We start from the raw sequence: 10,513 nt of genomic DNA, 5'->3' as shown, positions 1-10,513 counted from the left end.
TGTGTGTGTGTGTGTGTAGGCTTCTTGCTTCTCAGAAGCTCTGGACCCCTCCTCATGCAATGCCCCAGGATGCCAGCTGTATTGAGCTCTGGACCCCTCCTCATGCAACGCCCCAGGATGCCTGCTGTATTGAGCTAACTGCACAGCAGCTCCCACTGCAAAAAGTAGACTCAAATTACAGCCAGCTGGCTGCTCTTCTGCTGGAGAGGCAGGAAACTCGCCTAATTTGTGTAGTCAAGCTTTCATCCATTGGCCTGACTGATCACTCCAACACCCAGCTTTCATGCAGGGACAGGGTGAATTCCCTGTTCACATCCTGGTTTCAAACCCAGCAGGCTTCCGTTTCTTCAGGGCAAAGACTGCTGAGGGGGTCCTGCTCTGTATCAGTTTCTTGGTGGGGTGTGAAGGGAAGCTTTGATTTTGGAGCTCTCCCTGACTGCAAGTTTCACAGTTGACCTGAATCAGTCATCCCTTTTTGGACAGGTTTCTTCAGGTGAAAGGAACTCCAGCAGGGTGACATGGACCTTTTTGAGTTTTTTCCGTACCTCACATTGTGAAGCTTGGTGCACAGTAGAAAGCAGAGCCAGCCAGCTGTGTGCCAAATGAAAATACACTGTACAGCCATAGTGTGTACAAGATACCACTAAGTAAATCAATACTGTTAGCATTGTCAGCAAGTATTACAGTATTCACCATTCTGACTGAAAGCAGCTAGGGGAGGATGTTTTGTTTCTGCAGCGTTTTCTTGTGTTGCAGTTCAAGTAATGATTGCTCATCTGAAACAAATATTTTATGTGTAATTTAATCATTCTTGGCCCACTGCTTCCCAAAATTTATACACCACAGATTGGAAATCCCCTGGTAAATAGCCCTGAGAAGTGTCAGCTGCTATGGTCAACTTCTCAATGAACTGAAAAGTCAGACACCCATTATCATTTGGTTATGATAATTATGATAATGTTGGTCATAGATTCATAGATTCATAGATTAAGGGTCGGAAGGGACCTAGTAGATCTTCTAGCCCGACCCCCCGCCAGGGCGGGAGAACAACAAAAAACCCCAAAAAGAGAAACGGGACTCAGCCAGGTAGGCATCCAGCCTCTTCTTAAAGACCCCCAGGGTAGGGGCCAGCACCACTTCCCTTGGAAGTTGGTTCCAGCTCCTAGCCGCCCTAACCGTGAAGTAGTTTTTGCGGATGTCCAATCTATACCTCCTCTCCATCAACTTGTGCCCATTACTCCTTGTTATGCCAGCGGGCGCTAGGGGAAACAGCGTCTCCCCCAAACCCTTCTGGTCCCCCCTAGTGAGTTTATAGACGGTCACCAGGTCCCCCCTCAGCCTTCTCTTGTGGAGGCTGAATAGGTTCAGGTCCCGCAGTCTCTCACTGTAGGGTCTGCCCTGTTGTCCCCGGATCATGCGGGTGGCCCTCCTCTGGACCCTCTCCATGTTGTCCACATCCCTCTTGAAATGGGGCGCACAGAACTGGACACAATACTCCAGCTGTGGCCTGACCAGCGTCGCGTAGAGGGGGAGGATCACCTCCTTGGCTCTACTCGAGATGCACCTGTGGATGCACGACAAGGTCCGGTTAGCCCTGCCAACCATGACCTCGCATTGTCGGCCCATGTTCATCTTGGAGTCAATAATGACTCCAAGATCTCTTTCTGCCTCCGTGCTCTCGAGTAGGGAGTTCCCCATTGTGTAAGTGTGCTGCTGGTTCCTACTGCCCAAGTGCAGCACCCTGCACTTGTCCGTATTGAAACGCATCCTGTTCCTGTTAGCCCACCCCTGTAACCTATCCAGATCCCTCTGCAATCTCTCACTCCCTGCTAGCGTGCTCACCTCCCCCCAGATTTTGGTGTCATCAGCGAATTTAAACAGGTTACTTTCCACCCCATCATCCAGATCGCTGATGAAGAAATTGAACAGCGCAGGCCCCAGGACCGAGCCCTGGGGGACTCCGCTACCCACCTCCCCCCAGGTTGAATATGACCCATCCACCACTACCCTCTGAGTGCGACCCCTCAGCCAATCTGCAATCCATCTGACTGTGTAGGCATCGATGCCACAGTCGCCTAGTTTTTTAACTAGGATGGGGTGAGAGACGGTGTCAAAGGCCTTGCTGAAGTCCAGAAAGACTACATCCACCGCGACACCTGCATCCATGGCCTTTGTGACCTGATCGTAGAAGGCAATCATAACTTACTATTTTGTTTCTCCTATAAGTAAGGACAGAAACATTTCTGCATAATTTACTGAGTGACATCTCATAGCATGAAAAGTGCACAAGAATATTGTGGGGAATATTCTAAGATTTTATCTTCACTTAGATTAAAGTCAATGTAACCTTCCGTGCCGATCCCCCGAGTATCGTGCATTTGGGTTCTTCTCGAATCTCGCCATGGCTTCTTGGGCTGCATGGCCAGGCTATTGGGAGTGACCTTGGGTCAGTTCCCCCAGGGATCTCATGTGCCACATCTTTGGTGATAAGTAGTTTCCTATCGGGAGGATGATGTCTGGTACTTTCCCTCCCCTGGTACTTTCCCTCGGTCGTCCTCACGATATTTCTTCTTGGGGCTTCACCTCCCCTACACCCCACCTAATGCCAACCATGATGTTGTCTGTCAGGGCCGATGTTCTGGCCCTCCCTGGCGCTCAGTCCCGTAGGGGCTGTGGTCATTGGCTACTGGTGGTATTCGTACCAAGCATCCCCTGTGGCCCCTCTTTGCTTCCAGCTTACACGGTGTTTGACTCTGCCCAGGCTTCAACCCCGCCTTGCTGCGTCATTTCCTCTCCGGGTCCGGTACCTGCTGTCTGTCGTCCACGTCAGGGTTACATCCCCGTTGCCTCTGCCAGTGTCCCAGTTGCTGCTGCTGCTGACCTCCATCCACGCTGGTCCCATGAGCGACCCCTTGGGCCCTTGTTGACCCAGCATCCCCATCATGCTCCCCTTCCGCAGGAGCCACCACGTCCCCTCATCAAGATTGCCTGGGCGTTCTGACTTAAGAGCCAGTTGGGGACACTTCTTCCAGTCCCCCCCCGCTTCCTTTCTGCCGGGCCTTTTATCTTGGTGCCAGGCATCCGCCCGGCCAATTGCCCCGAGCACACTTTTATAAAGCGTGCTGAGGCAAATGTGGGAGCCATTCCCGGCTCCTCCCAGCTCCACTGCGGGTTTTCCCTTTGATTTCCACCTGCAGCAGCTCCAGCCACCATGCTTTCACTTTCATTGCGATTGGCTGCTGGTGCAGCGTCCTGCCGCCTCTTCTCCACCTCAGGTAAGTTTTCTCCACAGTCAAGGTTAGGTCAAACTTAGTGAAATCAGGCTAGACAGGCACCACTCGCTTTGCCTACTTCAGACAAGCCAATAAGGGCTTTCTAGATGTTAATGGCCAATTATTCTTATCTTAGGAATTCCATCTGGGGCTTCATCTTCACATTAACTCCCTGGTTCAGTAGTATATGACACATTATGAAGACCTGTGTGGATGTGGGGCTGTTATAAAATGGTGAACACTCTTGTATTCCCTGACGCACCAAGCAGGAGTTTGGTGGGATTACATTTATTTAGTCTTATGAAAAATATTTTTATTTCAAATAAAATATAAATAATTTAACCATGTAACATAGTATTGGATAACATAGTAACTAGCTAACATAGTACATTCAAAATAATCATTCACTCAAATCATAATGGGGCAGCAAAGTTTGATAAATATTTTCTATATTCTAAACCTTTACAATGATAGTCCCATTAAGAAAGTGCAGAAAACAGTAGAAATACTATAGCTTGACTAACACCAAACTTCACCAGTCACATATTTCAAATACTTTCATACTTTTGTAATTGAATTCAAAGCCATGTTTTATTAGCCGTGCAGTTTTGACAGTAGATCACAACTCAAGTGTTTATAGTTGAATTTCTGATTTAAATAATATATGTTGAGATGTCTTTTGCAATTACCATCAGAAATCATGTTTTTGAAAATGAGTCTGGTTAAAAATTGAAAATTTTTATTATGTGACAACCAAGGACAACACATCTGTTTAACTGCTGGTACATTTTCTCTCTGCAATGCACAAATATAGACCAACTTTCCAAGCAGTACAGTCTTGTGGTAGCTATTTAACCACATACTGCATACCCCAATAGCCTAATATATTTGGATTAGAGCTATATTTAAAACACTAAGTCAAAATTAGAATGTAAAATTACTAAAATAAGATTTCTGCAGTTGCAAAAAAGTTGCATTCACCAGTAATAGTGGTATTTTTATTACTTGTCTTAATCTTCTGCCCAGATTAAAATAGATTTTTATAAAGCTTACAATGTGTATATTACTCTAAATTAGTTTACATTTGTAACTAATTAGTAAGCCTGATAGTAATAGAATCTATCAAGATGACAGTATCAATAATGAGTTATGATATCCTCTACAGAAAAGCCCTGTGTTACTCCTTTTCGGTTTGCATCTGGACACATGACTAAAACATGTCTCTTAACTTCCTAAAACTATTCTCTGAAGATGGTTGATTGACCTTCAGGATATCTTTTTCTGAATATACTCAATTTAAAGCAGCTCGAATCTATCTAGGAGTGTAGTCACATGTTTATTTGCAATGTTTGCAAATCATTCAAATGTTGTGACTTATTTAAGTGTGTACATATTAAAGTTAGTGTGTACATATTAAAGTTAGTATGTTAGATCAGGGTGCTCAACTCCTGGCCTATGGGCCAGATCCAGCCCTGGCACCTTGTTATCTGGCCCACTGTTCTCCCCTGCGAGCCATGGCCCTGTACGCTAAATCAGACGCTCAGGGCAGCACAAGGCCTGATCTTAGCATGTGAGGCTGAGTGGAGGTGGCGTGGGACTCCAATCCCAATGCACAGAGCCAAGAAGGAGCAGTGTAGATCCCTGGGCCCTGAGCCGTGCTTTCAGAGGCCTGCAGAGGTGGTACAGGGTCCAGGGACTCAATCTTAGCACACAGGGCCAGGTGGGGTAGGGGTGTGAAGTTCTGGACCCTGATCCCAGCAAGCAGGACTGGGTTGAGATGGTGTGGGGTCCCAGGAGTCCAGTCCTGGTACACACAGCCAGGTGGAGGCAGCGCAGTCTGGATCAGGTGTGCAGGCCCAAGCCTGGGGTATAGGGTCCCATCCAGCCCACAGACCATCCCTGTGCCACTCATTTGGCCCACAGGGCCAAAATGTTGAGCACCATTATGTTAGGTAATCCTTGTCTGAAAGGGACTAATTTTGCAATGCCATGATGGCACTTAATATGTAGTAAGCTGCTTGAATGTGTTTGCTCATTTTTTTCGCTGCATTTAGTAATGTGTAACACCACGGTAAGAAAGCTTTAATTATTATTACATTCTATAGATAAGTACAGTTAAATGCAAGTGATCCTGGTTTAGTTTAATTTGTTTTTGCTCATTTTCATCAGTTTTGCTACTTAAAAATGTTGATGTCTAATCATCTGCTTACAGACACTAATTTCACTTGGAACATCCTCACAGAGTTAGTATCCATCTCAGCATAGCTCTTAGTCAAGCAAACTAAAAATCAATTAGTTGCAGTTCTGCATCAATGGGGAACCTGAGTGCTGGTGTTGCATAAATTGCTGATTTTATCCCCTGGTGGCTAGTCCAATTCACCTCTAGAAGAGAGTCACACTTTCAGGCTGGGTCCAACCCTATTTTATTGCTTGCAAGCAGGCCGACAGAGGAGCTTGTTGCTCAGATCAGTGCCAACCCTAAACAAAGAGCGCACGTGGCTTTTATTGAGCTAGCATTTTTTTCAGTTGACGTGTTACATTTTGATTGGTCATTTCAAAACAAAACCTGAGCAACCTATAAGACATGTGTAGTGGGCTATCCTGTACCATGTGGGTGGAAAATTACAGAATGCAGGGGTTGATACTGAAACAAGGAACAAAGAAACATAGAGAAAAGTATCTATTTTTGCTACACTGGGATGGGAAATGAGGAAGAAGCAGACAAGAAAATAAATATTAGAATGTCAAGAGGTGAATGAAGATTGTCCGTGAATGTCTTGACAACATTTCTAGCATCTCTAAACTTAGAATAATTGCTGGTATAGTAATAGGATAGATATTTTTATGCCATTACCATTTCCATCTCAATATATTATTTTATTTATTATTTCTTAAGCACAACCATATGCTCAATTCTTTTCAAGACACAAATATCCTGAACCAAAAGCTGTTAAAATGAATGTGTTTTGAATAAAGCTTAACAATTAAGACAGCTATTGCTTTTCCTTAATCAACACAACCATACAGAGAAAACAGAACACACTGAGGAGCCTGGGGAAAAAAAATAACTTAGAGGTTTATTTCTGATACTGTTTTGATTGGTTTGGAAACATCGTTCATTTCTATCATGCTTGCTTCCTGATTAGTAATTTACTTTGAATATGGAAATGTTAAACTTTCTCTTTTTATCCCTTAACATATTGCATCAAATATCATTATTTTTGTAAAACCACAACATAGTTCTCAAAGATATTACTAGACTCTGACACCAAACAAATAATAAATAACAATTATAAAGGCAATGATTGTATGCACAAATGAAGTCTAAGTTAAAACTTTTTTAAAACGATGCCTTTCCTTTGGCCTTTTCAGTGGGGTTTATGAATCCAGGGATCTCAAAGCAAGTTACTAAATGTGAATTAAATCTTTAAAATATCCATAAAGTAGACCATTATTGTATATGTTTTCCCTCTACATAAAATAAGGAACAGAGCGTATACTGTGGTTATACTTAGGCTTGGCAGGATTTGATTTTTATTGGTAAATGTTTATAACCGTTGATTTCACCTCACACTCACAGACTGATGAAAAATATTTTGATTGTTAATAATAAGAAAAAATGGTGATCCTACGGAACCATGCTGACTGTAGTTTGGCCTGCAACTTGCTGAAACCTCAGAGGACTGGGAACACAGGAAGACAAAGTGACAAAGCGGATGAGGGAGCTATGAACGAGCATTGCCAGGGCTGATGACTCCTAAAACATGACATCAACTAACTGTGAAACAGGGAGCCAGAAGCTCCTGTTACTTTAAGGGAGCAAGTTAAGTTTGCTGTGTGGGGCTGACAGCTGAACAAAGGCTAAAAGCAAGCAGGCCAGAAATAACAGGAATAGGTGCTACCCCTGGGAGAGTGACTATCTGGGAGCTAGCTGCACTGCAGTAAGCAGCTAAGGGACAGACATCCAGACAGTCTAGAAGTAAAGGCTGCAAGCAGCTGGGCAAAGCTGCAGCAGAGGAGCTAAGCTGCAGCAGAGGAAGGCAGGCTGGCCATCAAGCCAAAGTGGAAGCCCTGGTGTGTGGCTAGAGAGCCACCTGACAGGAAGGGGTAGGGCTTTGTGGCATATATAAGACCAGTGCTTGGGAGCAAGCAGTCAGTCTGGTCCATGAATGACTGGTGCCTCCCGAGACTGGAGGGGCACCATGGCAGCAAGTGGGGACCACCTGCAGATGCCAGAGTCGGTGTCAGCAGCAGTGAGCAGCGAGTGGGGACCAACCGCAGACACTGGTGGCGGCAGCTGCAAGGAGGGACCGCCCGCAGATGCCGACAGCCACGTCAGCAGCAAGGTTGGGGGCAGGTGACGAGCAGTGACTGTATGCAGAAGCTGGCAGTGGATTTAGCAGTGGCCAATCTCGGGGGGGCACATGGCCCCCCCCCTATGTATCGCCTATGGTCTGGCTCCACAAGGAGAGGACCTTCTAAGGGAGATGGCTTCAGGAGACAGACTGGCTGGCACCCAAGCTGTCCCAGAGAGCTGCAGGGAGACAGCAAAGGGGACTTAGGACCTGTGGTGAGGCAATGATCCAGAGCAGGGTGGATTTAAGTTGTGAAACAGGTCACTTGCATTTCTGTTGGGATTAAGCTCAAAACCTGAGGACTGGATTGTGGCTGCCAGAGAGGTGTGGAGTCCATGGAGGGGTGGCTTGGTGGGGTGCTCAGTGACAGGCAGCTTAGGCTGGAGTCATGGACCCAGGGGGCTGTGGGCTGGTGCAGGCCAAGGCTAGGAGAGCTAAGGCCAGTGGAAGCAGTCTGACCTGGGGTTAGGGACCCAGATGGCAGAAGCCTGGTGCAGAAGAAGCAGCCCAGCCTAAGGCCAGGGACCAAGTCTGGGGCTGGAGCCCAAGAGGTGCAGAAGTTAAGCTAGGGCCATGGTCCAGGGAAGAGAAAGAGGCTTTCCAGGGGTCCAGTAGGCTAACTTAAGCTTTTGATGGGCCAGGCCAGAGGCCCAGTGGACTACTCGGAGTAACATTTGGAAGGCATGGGAATGGCTATAGTGGAGAATGGAGGCCACGAACACAGCCCATAAGGTGACTGGTGACCTGAGGCACTAATAGAGCCAGGAGGTCCACAACTTAGTGCCCAAAGGGCAAGGCTGAGGTGGACTGAGCTCACTCCAGGACCCTGGGTTAGCCACCTGAAACTCTGTAAATTACATCAAGGTGTGACAGACAAGGAAAAAGGGTGAGTATCACATGGAGCCGAAGTGAGGACAGGAGTTGTGTTGCCCCTAGGGCCGGGCCTTGTCACAGTGCAAGATATCAAAATACCCTCTCTAAATCAAATGAATGCTTTCAACTGAAGGCCCAGTTCTTTAGACTCTTTACCAGTTAATAGCTTACTACTGTGACTTCAAATGACTATTCATAGTAGTAACTAAACACTGAAGCCACTGACAAGTGTGTTTGGAGATGGATCCCTAAATTACCATTAAAACCCCCCCACAAATTTGAAGGAGACTGAAGCAACCAGTAAGGCTATTACGCATACATTACTGGAAATACAGTAACATATCCAAAAATACATGCAATAACATAAAAATGTACAACAGGACCATATTTTTAAAGAATTTCCATAACTGTATGTAGGAAAATATACCTGAATTATTGAATACATGGGATCTAAAAGTAATTTTAATTTTCTACTATATTAAATGTTGGTAAATTCTTAATGATAATATCCTTCAGATATCTATTCTGAAGTCACTTTTAAAGAAGATATAATAAATTGTGCAAGGTGAATCATATTAATTTGAAACTGGTTATATTGCTAAGACAATTTATGGATCTCTACAGAATAAACTGTTGTAGTCAGCAGTAGTTCACCCTACTCTGAAGAAAACTATTTATAACAATGTTTTAACAATTTCTTTCTTTGATAGTCACTGAACTAAATTAATTCCTGGTATTACTCCACTGATGTTGCTTAAGCTAGGTCACACATTATTTTGACCCATTAATTTCACTTAATTTATTTTTTACTTATATTTTATGTGGAAAAAATAGTAATAACTAACCAATCATAAGTGAGGGCTTAGAACTGGCAAGTGAGGTCTTCGATTGCTGGGAAAACGGTTTCTGTAAAGACTGTTCATTTGTAAAGGTGTCAGTTTTTTAAAGGTGTCAGTTGTTTGGCACATGTCTGCAGATGACATGATGGTACACTGATACTCTGTAAAATTAACTCACTGAAAAAGACTGTGAATGAGGCTCATCTGAAAGATATACAATAAACATAAATGTAAACCTGAAAAGACTTGATATTGTAGCTTCTCTATGGACAAAATCAGGATCCTATTGAGTGAATTGGTAAAACTACACTGACTTCAGTGGAACCAAGGTTCAGCTCCAAACATGGAACTATCGTGGACATTTTGCATTACATTGCCATTGCAGAACTGGAACTTAGTATTACAGTAGTACTACAAAATTAAAAAATCACATCTACGGAAATATAAAAGAAATTTGAGCTGAGTTGACTTGTCACATTTTCTCAGCAACACTTCAAAGTATGGATACGATATAACTAGAGGTAAGGGGTTCTTTTATGATTTCTTTTACTGGACCAACTGTATACCAGTAGTTTGGAAAGATGTTGGACAAACTTTTCAGCACAAAGCTCCTTGCTTTGTGCCCAAAAGCTTGCCTAACATCTTTCCTGACTACATAGTCGGTCCAATAAAATATTTCACCAAAAAAATACCTTTCCTCTTGTACATTTCCTGTGCCATCATGACTACAACAGCATTCTAACTCTTAGAATAATATGTAAGTAATGGACCTATCACCAACATCTGTTAATGTCACTGCCCTGCACAGCACATGAGAATTATAGGATCAGCATCTCGCCTTACTTTTCTAGATTTTCAAAGACTATAAACTTGGTGTTTCTTGCTATCAGAATCTCTTGATGCTACCTTGGAATTTTAAAGTTACCCCTTCAAACACATTGTAGGAAATGCAGTTTTTTTATCCCAAATTGTTCAAAGTAAGCCCATAGGATGTCATTGCCTGTTCTTCTAAAAAAACACTGGTGTATACTGCTTGACAACGTTGGGATTAATTAGGTGACCCATATTCTAGGGATAGTCTTAACAGGCACTCCTACTCTTTTGTCTTACCACATATCAGCCTGAAATAAAGTAGGAATCTATATCAGAAATACAGTGTATATAATGCTTATAG

This window comes from Gavialis gangeticus, unplaced genomic scaffold (assembly GCF_001723915.1).
Source record: "Gavialis gangeticus isolate Ggan-Ray unplaced genomic scaffold, GavGan_comp1, whole genome shotgun sequence".
Lineage (NCBI taxonomy): Eukaryota > Metazoa > Chordata > Crocodylia > Gavialidae > Gavialis > Gavialis gangeticus.
Note: the sequence above shows the minus strand (reverse complement) of the source record.